At 44.3% G+C, this 11630-nt stretch overlaps 1 protein-coding gene and 2 long non-coding RNA genes across 6 annotated transcripts in view; 1 reads left to right on the top strand and 2 right to left on the bottom strand.

Annotated features, from left to right (window-relative positions):
• Nucleotides 1-447: 447 nt before the first annotated feature.
• LOC145423200 (uncharacterized) lies at nucleotides 448-2063 on the bottom strand. Of its 2 annotated transcripts, none has more exons than XR_013904311.1 (2): nucleotides 1300-2063; nucleotides 448-980 (listed from the first exon to the last, which is right to left on the bottom strand). It is a non-coding gene; the product is annotated as an uncharacterized LOC145423200 (long non-coding RNA). The 2 variants fall into 2 exon arrangements; XR_013904310.1 differs by having other exon boundaries at nucleotides 448-977.
• Nucleotides 2064-6241: 4178 nt separating this feature from the next.
• On the bottom strand, nucleotides 6242-10880 carry LOC145423201 (uncharacterized). Its single transcript, XR_013904312.1, has 2 exons — nucleotides 10306-10880; nucleotides 6242-9334 (listed from the first exon to the last, which is right to left on the bottom strand). It is a non-coding gene; the product is annotated as an uncharacterized LOC145423201 (long non-coding RNA).
• The window catches only part of zbtb46 (zinc finger and BTB domain containing 46), a 63833-nt gene continuing 61130 nt past the window's right edge, over nucleotides 8928-11630 (top strand). For 2 of the 3 annotated variants that reach the window (XM_026153773.2, XM_026153772.2), the window contains exon 1: nucleotides 8930-9302. The gene's annotated coding sequence lies outside the window, so the exon portion shown is untranslated. Of the gene's footprint in view, nucleotides 9303-11630 lie in introns of all 3 variants that reach the window. The other variant, XM_026153774.2, reaches the window with a different exon arrangement.

Below are 11630 nucleotides of genomic sequence, written 5' to 3'. Positions count from 1 at the left end.
ACATCCTCTTCTCTCCCTCTCTCTATTCCTTTTGTTCCCCAGTGTACTGTAATGCTCAAACCTCTTTGATCCGCGTGTTTGTGTCTGTGTACTGCTTTCCTAAATGTCTCCATTTACTGTAAGCTCTACTACCACGCTATGCACAATTTCTCTCTGTCCAGCAAACGCACACATACACACAAACACACATATTACAGATATATACTGACTTTACTTTGATTTCTCTCTAACCTTAACGATAGCAGGTACTTGGTTAACCCTCACCTTAAACTGACCTTATGCTAAACTTAAAATACGGTGAATGTCTTCACTGTACAGTTTAATAATTTACATCATTGGGACTCCCTAACCAAGACATACCCCCATTATGTGTCTGCTTAAACAGATCCACAACATGAGTAACATCTGGACAACCCACACACACAGAAAAAAACATCATACACATAGTCAGGCTCACATTTTATTTATTGGTCTGTTCAGTCTGACTTTTTTCTTCATTTTTGTGTTTGCGTGCACTTTTGGATGTGTGGGTTTTTTGCACATGATATAAACCAACATGTTTCTCCCAGCATGTTAACCAGGAGTCTTATGTGGAGCGTGTTTTCCCAAAGGCCACCAGTGTTAAATCTTCATTTTGAAGAAGGACCGCACAGCTAAAAACCTCAGGTACTTTAGGGGATTCACTCACAAACCCGCATGGGCACAGTGTGCATACACATTATATTAACAGAGAAAACACAAACACCGCTGAGGGGAGGGGCTGCACTTTACCCCCACATAGACGAAGGGGGAGGAGATGAGGTGCAGAACAAAAATTAGAAACCAAATTAGAGGAACTGGTCAGGCGAGGAGAGGAAGAGAGGAGATGGAGGGGTGGGAGGGAAAAGGGTAGAAGGAAAGGTGGACTAGGACAAACAGAGCCAGTGACCTGAGGAGGGAGTGTCTGAGAACCTTACCAGCATGGATCAACAAGAAGGCTGCTGAGAGGACAGAAATACAAGTTAAAACAGTGAGCGCAACACACTGAGAGAAAAAGAGCACGAGTACAAATGTCAAACATGTTTGTTGGTGTGAGGCGTCTTTGCCCAAACTATCACCTTTTGACCCTTGTGTAGCACCTCTAAAATGATCCCAACAGAAGCCTCTCTTGTGCCCATCACTCTTTGACCTCACGCTAAACCCCCTCCCACCCTCCACCCCCAACACATGTCATCATCACCCCCTCACATCCCAGTGAGATAAACACAGGTTTGAACACAACGAAGCCTCACAGCAAAATAGGATTTTTTAAAAACTCACACGGCACACTGCGACCCCCCTGGCTCCCGCTCGTGATGAAACCATCTCCTGACTGGTGCATCCCACGCCTTCCCATTCAGCCTCTCCTTATCGAAGAGCGTAAAAAAAAAAAAAAGAAAGACAGAGAGTCAGCAGGGTGGGGCTGGAGAAAAAACACTTATCATATTGTCATTCTGATGACTTTGCCTCTTCCCACTTACAATGCAGCGTTCTAGTCATCACACCTAGATACGTGCAATTTGCACCGGCGTAACGCTTGATGAGTATCCCCCTCACATAAAATAAACCCGTCCTTGATGTGAAGACAGTCTAACTGGGATACTTATACATTACATCCTCCTACAACCGTGACCTCCGCCCCCAACCTCTTCCAATTCTTCCCCATTCTCCCTCTCTCATCCTTTCTGTAGCTTCCTCTCCCTTTCTGTCTCCCTGTCTTCTATTGCCTCATCTCTTTCTCTTGTTGGTGTAAGTAAGCAGCTTAAACACCTACAGGGTGTGACATTGGGGCCCCACGCGCCTCCGAATGCAGTCAGTGCGGGCGGGAGAAGGCAGCGCTGAAAAGGAAAGCGTTTCATCCGTCTATTCTCTCCTCCCCGCTCTGCCTGGCATCGACGGCGCGAGTGTGGTTAAGGCATAGCCAAGGCTGTCCCCTCACATTAGCCGGGGCTGAGCCAGACAAGCCGTCATCCCCCCCCCCCCGCAAGACTGTCCTCCACTGCTCATCTTAACACCCCCCCCCAATCAAAATTTTTTTTCTCTCATCCTCTCATCCTCTCATCCTCTCATCCTCTATCCTCCTCTCCTCCACTCAGCTCAGGTCTGCCATGGGCACCAGTCCCCAATCTCCAAGGTGATTATGACAAAAACGAACGACCCCCAAGAGACGGGGCCAGCAGAGATAAGAGAGAAAGAAGAGGATGGTGGAGGGAGAGAATGAGGAGGAGGAGGAAGGGATTGGAGATGGATGATGTAACAGAGAATTTTGGCTGTGCATTATGATTTGGGTTGAAAATTTCAGAACCAGCAGCTCATAGCAGTTCATATCTATCTATATCTGTATCTCTCTATCATACTGAAATTAGTTTTGTGCAGGAAGAAAGAAGCCAGTGGTGGTAGGTTGATAGCTGTGGGGGGAATTAAACAAGTACTCTTGTACTGCAATGCATATGGATACCTTTACTTTATGTATTTCTTCCAGCTTCCAGCTTGCTACTTTCTACTTGTACTTTGCTTCATTTAAGAGGGAAATACTTTTTTGGTTTCGAACAACATATGGTCCATTGGTGTAAATTAAAATAAATTAAACTACCCGGCAGTGCATTAAAATCTGATTCAAACCAATCCAATAATATGATCCAATAACAAAGACTATTAAAGGCCATTATGTATAAGGAATACTTCTTAATTTGAATGCCTACAAGGGACTGAGGTACCAGATAGATAGATAGATAGATAGATAGATAGATAGATAGATAGATAGATAGATAGATAGATAGATAGATAGATAGATAGATAGATAGATAGATAGATAGATAGATAGATAGATAGATAGATAGATAGATAGATAGATAGATAGATAGATAGATAGATAGATAGATAGATAGATAGTCATTACATGCTGTATATAATTAGCTAGATACAACAAATAAGATCCTATTTCTTCTGCAAGGGTCAAAGATCATTGCTGTGGTGTGGAATGGGGTCATGACCCCACATGGTCAGCAGAGTCAAATCAAGTAGCAGTGCTGAACTCGAGGAGGTCATTAAAGAGGCAGAGTGTCCTGATGGGGACAAGCAGCATGGGGGGAGGCTGTTAACCCCTTCCTTCGCCTTTCCCTGCTGAAACGAGAGAAAGCAACGAGAAAGGAAATGTAGTGGAGGAGAAGAGATGAGAGGTCATATTATTGTAGCATAGCAACCCAGGTTTCAGTGTGGGTTGAGGCGAGCAATAATATATAATATTGCTGAGAGGTTAGACAGCTTAGAAGAACCTTTCAAGATGGATGTGGAAAGAGAGGTGCACTTTCTGCACAGAAGAGGGGGAGGGAAGGTAGGAGAGGGGGTGGGGGTGAGCCGCGTCGGTAGAAAAAAAATAGCCCAATCCTCCCATCTCCATCCACTCCCGACACTCGTCTCTTTCTCACTGTCTCTCACTCTCTAATACTATGTTAGTTTCCCTCTCTCTATCTTACTTTCCCTCCCTCTTCTTCCGCTCTGTGCATCATTAAAACAAGCAGAGTAGTGTTCAGAGCGTGGGGCTGAACTGAGACGGTGACCTCCACAATAAGAAGATGTTCTTGCTTCGGGGAAGAGAAGGTCGTTTTGTACTCCTCTCTGTCTCTCTCTCTTTTTCTTCTACTTACTTCCATTGGAGTAAATGAGATTTGGAGGGGTAGTATAGTGGAGGAAGGGATCAAGAGGGTAGACATGCAGACGGTGAAAGACGAAGAAAGAAAGATGCAGAGGGAGAGAGGGCTGTTTAATGTAGGATTCATAACACAGAGAAGAAGAATATGATAAACAGGAAAGATCTGAATTCCCCTAAAGTAAAGTGGATAGTAGGGTTAGAGAAAGGCAGCCAGGGGCTGATGCCACAGAAATGGGCATGAAAAGCCTGAATATGAGTCTGCCTGCAGTTTCATTTGGGAAGAAGATCCTCCTTGCTCGGAAATGAGTAAAATACATCTTCCTTGTCCACACATGCCGATGGACAGCATGAGGTCAGCCAGGAGCAATTGTTATCAAAGAAAGCCACGATGTTGGATGTGGTGATGCGCAGCTTGTCCAGGGGCATCTTTTCATCTGATACATACAATAGTCACCAAGGCCTGAGGCCTTAGGGAGGACAGAAATTCCTACGGGTGACACAAGGACAGGCAGTGGTGAACAGCTCCACTGCCCCCCCCCCCCCCCCCCCCCCCCCAACTCCACGTGGTGCCTTCACGCTGGCACAAAATGTGTGGGCAGCGAGCACAAACACATTCTCTGAATCCTCCAGATGATTATGCATCCCTTAAATCCAATAACCTCAATTCATTCTGCTTTTCCTGGTGTCATTCTACATTGTAATTCATTCATTTACACTTTCTTTGACAAATCAGCTCATTCTCTGGATTCTTCTCCTCCATTATTAATGCTACCCTTCCTTACTTTCCTCTTACCCCTCATTCCTTTCCTTCCTCCCTCCCATCCTCTCATCAGTGGACTTGGGTCCCGTACTCTTAATTTGGCCTTTCTCTCCGAGGGAGGACTCTCTTTATAAAAGGCTTGTCGTTTCCCAATACTGATTTGAGTATCACTAAGCTGCACCTTCACACATATTGTTGTCTCACACCTTGTGCCAAATATTCCTTTGTAAAGCCTTCCCCCATCCCCTGCCTGCACCTGGTAGAGATAGTGTTCTTTCAGCCGCAGGCTCTGCCTTCTATACAAGCAGGGCTAGGATGGCACAAGCAGCACACAGCTGTTCCCCTTGGTAAATTGATAGTGAAGGGTAGTGGATGGGGCTTTGAAAGCGCCTTGTGCTATTTTTGTGACAGTTGTAGATTTTTTTTGCTGTTTAATTCAATGTGACCAATTATGCTCCCGCGATCCTCAGCAGGGGAGCTTGGAGAGCAAATTAATACTTGACTTCAAAAAGTTTTCCTAAAGTGCGTTTACATTCTTCATCCTGTTTTTTTGTCTTTTGTTTTTTCTCTGATTCAAATACAAGTCATTAGAAAGGGACCTGGTCTCACTTCCTGCGCTGAGATCATGTGTGTTCTTTGTGTCTGGCTTTAAACTTCTTCTCTGCCTCAGCAACAAACTGTTAAAGTCTAAACAACAAGCTTACTTTCATTATTTAATAGCAAAACTTAGGTGGGAAAAGCAGAATACAGAAGAACAGTGACTGCCCCTTTGGGTAAACAGCAGCCCACAACACACCCATCACCTTGTGCTTCAAGGACTCTTTGTAAACATAAGTACCACACACACTCACACGCTAAACCCACTGTAATACCGAAATCCCGCTTTTCCCTCACACCACTCGCTCTCTCCTGGGTGGATTGCCTTGATGAGTGCTCCTAGGAGTGAATACATGTGTAAGTGGCCTAATGACGCCTAAACCCATCTATGAGCAGACAGAGGGGGAGAGAAAAGAGCGGGCGAGAGACAGGAGGAGTGGGGTTGAGGAGGGGATGCCAGGGTCATGCTTGTCGTGAGAGGCGGATTGGAAGGCCACGCTGGCGTGAGGGAGCACAGCTTTGAGTAAAGCAGCTTGTTTCAGAGAGGGATTGTGTTTGCAGACCCTACTCACAGAGAGAGCGTGTGTGTGTGTGTGTGTGTGTGTGTGTGTGTGTGTGTGTGTGTGAGAGAGCGAGAGGGATCTGTGCCTGGGCATTACAGACCTACAGCCTTAATCCACATGGCCTGACATCCTCTGTTATCCAGCCCTCTGCAGCCAACTACCAGACTGATGGAGATACAGCTCTACCCCCTGCTGCGCCACGCCACACATCACTCTCCACAGACACACACACACGTGCATGCACGCACAGTGCATGTTTTGCTGTACTACTCGCTCTCTTCCCCATATTTTGTCCCCACTTCCTCAAACCTAAAATGATTCCTGGTCATAGCCCATATATTCTATTTCCTAAGAAATAGGCTCATACCCAGTTCCTCATTACTATATACATCCACACACAAAGTTCACTATAATCAGTGACACACACAAACTTTAGTCTGTTGACACTGTAAAAGTTCCGAATAAAGAGACAAGTTCTATATTTAAAATATTAATAATAATTAAAGTTTCCTTATGAGTTAATATGCATTTCCCCTCAGTTTTCTTTGTTTACTTTTATACTTGTACTTATTTTAGGTACATCTATTTTATGCTACTCCTTCATCTGCTGGATTTCTGTACATCAAGGAAGGGACCAGTCATAGCAAATGCTTATACACTCACTGGAAACTTTATACACCTGTTTGACTGTTCATTAATGCAAATGTTTAATCAATCAGTCACATGGCAACTGCTCTGTGCATTTAAGCTTTTATGGTGAAATTCTAAGTGAGCATTAGAATGAGGTAAGTGATTTAAGTGACTCTGGACGTGGCGTAGTAGTTGGGTCAAATGGGCTGCTTTCATAAACTGCTGATCTACTGAGATTTTCCTGCACAACCTTCTCTATGGTTTACAGAGAATGGTCCAAAAAATTACAAAATATCCAGTGAGCAGCAGTTTTCTGGGGATAAAAATGCCTTGTTGGTGCCAGAGGTCAGAGGCGAATGGGCAGACTGCTTCAAGCTGACAGGGAGGCAATGCTAATTCAAATAACCATCCATCCATCAACCTGGAGTGGGAGGGTGGGGTGGGGATGGAGGTGGCTATTCAAATAACTACAAATATGAAGAAGAGCATCTCTGATTGCACAACACAAGGAAGATGGGCTACAGCTACAGAAAACCACACAGGCTGCTCCTGTTAGCTAAGAACAGGAAGCTTAAGCTCCATCGGCTCAATCAATTTGAACAATAGAGGGCTGGCAAAAGGTTGTCATGATTTTTTTCTGTGGCATTCAGATGGTAGTTTCAGAATGTAGGTAAGTAATATGGCATAAACAACATGAAAGCGTGGATGGATCCTGCTTGGATCAGGCTGATGGTGGTGTACTGGTGTGGTTGCTATGTTCTTGGTACGCTTTGGAATCCTTACTACCAACTGAGTGTCATTTAAACACAGCAGTCTACCTGAGTGTTATTCACCAGCTGGGCCCACGTCCTCATTTTAGGTTTGACAGCATTTTAATAGATAAAGGTGAATGGCTTGGACATGAATTGAGCTGCGGTTTGGGGAAGGCCTCGAAGGGGACTGGTGGCTGCTCCCGGGCCTGACAGATCCCCATGTACTAAACAGAAGTGCAGAAGTTAAAGAATTGAAAAGGGGAGGTGGGTGGGGCATGTAAACAAGAATGAACAGCTTGTAGAACTGGAGGAACATATATAGATAAGAACCGGAAGGAGTGTGTTTGGAAACATTGGTCCCACTCCTGAAATTCAGACTTTATCTCCAATTGCTGACCATGACGAACCCTATATGACCAAAGTGTAGCCATGTTTTGATGGCTGGTCCCAGAAGGATAGCACGCCGCGTCACAACGTTCAGATTATCTAACTAAACATGACAATGATTTCACTGTACTCGACTGGCCTCCATAATCACCAGATCTCAATCCAACAGAGAACCTTTGGGAGGAGGTGGAACAGGAGATTCACATCATGGATGCACAGATGACAAATCTGCTGCTCTTGGGCTAAAACTCTCTGAGCAACCTTCCCTCCTTGTTCAAGCTACTTAAGACTCAACTAGGTGCTGGAAAGAATTTATGCAGTTCTGATGGTAAAACGGCGTCCAACCCAGTACTTAATAAAGCGATTAGTGAGTCTATAGTAAAATGCGATGTAAACAGTTCTTGTGTTTGTTGTAGCTCTACAGCATAGAATACCACATGAAAAGGATGTTTGAATAGTGGAAGATGTTGGGATGAATCTTATAACTGAAGCAGAAATACACAGTGTCAGGTTTCAGAGTTTGTATTGTACCAAATGCTATCTACACACCTATGAATGTGAAAGTCAGTGTAATACATGTCAGCCAGTCGGCCAGCACAAGTTGGACTGCGATGCCCTGCCTGATCTTATGACACCTGCAGTTTATCTCAACACCCTTTGGAAGCATCTGACTCCAGGTCCAGCTGGACTAAACAAGAGTTTTCAGATAAATAAATAAATAGACAAACAAGCCCCACCTCCTAAGAGTATGTTCCTCAGAATAGCAACATCTGTGCTTTTGCATTTTGAATGAATTTGTTTTAGTAGTAACAGAGTATTTTTACATTGTTGTATTGACGTTTTTACGCCAATAACAACAGCAAAAAAAGTCCTTCTTCCGTGTCTGAGAATTTTCATCTGTTCAGTCAGTCCATCTGTTGACTCTAAACCCACCGATACAGACCTGTACTTTAACGGGAAGTACACTACATTCCAATAAATGCACTGTTTGTTTTGGACTAGCACAGAACTTCTCACATATGTCCCCCCCTACCTTTTGTGTTAAATGTTTGCCACCTCATAATTTTCCCCAGAACTTAAAGGCATGCAATGAGAAGAAGAAGAAAAAATCCATCATGTGTGAAAAGGAGAGCTCAGGCCGAAAGTGGAATTACCCCTGACTTTTTGCCAAAAAAGAGACACTTGCAGGCCTGAGCATCACATGTCTGTCATAGGTGTTTTCCAGTCAAACTGTGTCAAACTGCAAAAGCCACTCTTGTTTTTGTTTTGTTTTTAAAATCTTGACTGATCGGTGTTTTCTTGTTGTTGCCACAAGAGGGGGTAAGTTACAATAATCCCCCGGTCACTACTGAGCCCTATGGCAACAGACGCACAAGCTAGAAGACCCACGGGGGCTCATCACAGCCCCACTGCTTACATCATAACGCATATTATTATTACTATTATTACTACTATTATTATTATCATCATTTCGGAATCCGTTTCGGAATCATTTCACATTAAATGGATATAGGCTACACACAGTGCATTCACGCTGTCTCATTTCCTGACTGTCCAGAGAGACAGCGAGAGGAGATACGGGGACACGGAGAGAGAGAGAGAGAGAGTGTGTGTGTAGGGTTAGAACTGAGAGAAGGGGAGAGAGAGCGAGAGAGAGGGAGAGAGATAGACATGCACAGAAGAGGAGGAGGAGGGGGAGGCTCCTGATACCAAGACACGGAAAAGCAGGGGAGGGAAAGAGAGAAAGAAAAAGGGGCTGGTGGAGGAAGAGGAGCGGGGAGTTGGAGAAAACGGGGAATAAGACTTACAGAGAGCATACAGAGGAGAGGAAGGAGAGTACCTAGTGCTTTGGACATCCCCTCCTTTCTTCTCTTAGGCTGTCACACCAGATTGGACTCCGAAGGACCGACACCACGTCCACCCCAGACCCCATGGGGTAACAGGTATGTCTGACTTCCTTATATTACTAGTAGCCCTTTAAAAAAATACAGCGTTCAGCCTCTCTCCCTTTGGTAACAGGTTTAAGATTTCATTGAGACGCGGCGGATATCGCAATATTTCCATGGCTTCAGGCTCTATCTTACCAACAATTAGTTTTCTGCCTCACGGAGCCATCGCGTCTACAGCTGATAGTTGGTGGGCGCACAGGTTGGAGACATGACACAATGCAACTCTTCACAAATCGTGGCGCTATAGTAGTTGGCCATCGGAAAAGCTACTGTATGAAGGCCTGTCTGTCTGTTTTTTATTTCTTTCTGTTTTTTTCTCTCTCTCAGTGCTTTTTAGTCTAGTCCGTCGGCATCATGTTAGCCACGCAGAGTGCATTTTGACAGCGATATACCCGACCGAGTGAGCAGGCAACAGTCTGAAAGTACGCCTACCTGTTCCATACGTGACAGCCAGCTGTCTATTGCGCTTGTTGATATTTGGAGAAGCTGTAATTTGTTGAATGGATACGCATATTAAAGCCATATTCCACACATTAGGCGGCGAATTATTAAACAGATAGACCAAAAAAATCTATTCCTGTCCACTTTGCTGTGTTTTTCCACATGTGTTTGAATATACTACCAAACTGCTTCAAATCCAAATGAATATTACTAGTATAAATGGGTAGTAAAATATACTTTTTTCATTGTTAGCGCGCAGGAAGAAAATGCAGTTTCCAGTTTGCGTAATTTACGACTGGTTTTGAATAAAAACCATGCACCACTTAGTCAAACGTGTCCTTTTGACTTTTCGAAAAAGCCCATCTTTTAGGTTAGGCAGGTGTATGTGACACTTGCCGACACATACGTAATTTTTCTCTTGGGGTTCGTGTCAGCTCCTCGAGTTTGACGAAACCACCGGATCCTGCTGAAATTTTTTACAAAGTTTTGAAAAGCATGACACGATATCGCCACACTGATTGGGGTGTGGGAGGATTGTGAAGCGCACACGCCGTACCAGAAAATACGAGTGATGCTCCGTACAGCCGTCTGGAGGGGATTCAAAATGAAAGCGCTCTGAGTCTGGAAGACAAGGGCTTAAACCCTCCTCCTTCTCCCCTCGATTAACCTCCGTTTGGGGGATTTCTCCAGCTGGAAATTTCTGCTGCGTCAACACCCAACCCTAGAGTACCAGACAAGACAGAGGGGGGATTTTGTTTGCAGATGGTGCTCTTGGGTATTTTTTTTCTTCTTCTTTTCTTTTTTGTAATTGTTGAGGTACAGCTGATCATCATCTGATCCGCGTTGAGAGTTGAAAAGAGAGTGGCGTCAAGTGTTTTCTGTTTATTAAAGCTGAAGCGTCTCTCCCGCTCGGTCTGTCTCCAGCGCTGTGGGTACAGTGTATGTCTGCTGTCTGTGTCTGCCCTCTCAAACCGGTCAGTTCCGTCTTCCTCCATTTTCTACCATGCTTACCATGTGAGAGGGGAACAACCCCACTTCATTCACGCTCTGTAAAGAAAACGGCGGTGGGCCCCTAGCTGTTGTGCATCCCCTGCACAGCCAGGTGAGCGCTCAGCAAAGAGATCTATGCATTGCTCTAATCACTGTCCATTATCACAGGGGATTTCAAACTTTTATATAACATAGGACAAACTTAGACTGACGCTGGGATTTATTCCTCATGAGATTATTTTAATTGTTTCATCTTGTTATGTATAACCTACATCAGCTAAAGCCTGTTTTTCAGAATAGGCAGAAGCAAAGTTACAAGTTACAAAAGTCAGCGAGAGAAGGCTGAGAAGACATACTTGGGCTTTTTTGTGCTAACACAAATCAAACAAAAACACTGCAGATTTAAATCGTGCCCTTTTGGCTTATAGCTTTGTAATGCCAGTTAGATCTAGGTCTTTTCCTCTGTTTGACATCATCTAACTGGATCTCTGGGATTAAGAGACCATCAAGCCATTTTTCCAAATTGTCTTAGGCCTCTCTCTGGATTTGTCTGGTTACTTTGTCCTTCCTACTACTCAGTTAAGAGTTGGCGCTTGATATGATAAATCCTCCAAAGTCTTTTATTCAGTAATTCAATTACTGTAGGCTTGTCTGTGTGTGTGTTTGTGTATTTGCATGCATGCCATGCACATTTTGCAAAGTCCTCATGAGGAGTTGAAAGCCTAATTATCTTCTTTTAATGCCTACAATCCTCAGCTGTTCTGGCATTCAAACACATTTCAATATGCCATCCATACTGTCACCTTAGCTTCTTCCACAATCCTGTCTGTGGGTCCTGACATGACATCCCAGTGGGGCTGCTTCCCTAAAGTGGGGTTGTGTAGTATCATT

This window comes from Astatotilapia calliptera, chromosome 20 (assembly GCF_964374335.1).
Source record: "Astatotilapia calliptera chromosome 20, fAstCal68.1, whole genome shotgun sequence".
Lineage (NCBI taxonomy): Eukaryota > Metazoa > Chordata > Actinopteri > Cichliformes > Cichlidae > Astatotilapia > Astatotilapia calliptera.
Note: the sequence above shows the minus strand (reverse complement) of the source record. Positions and strands in the feature narration are given on the sequence as shown.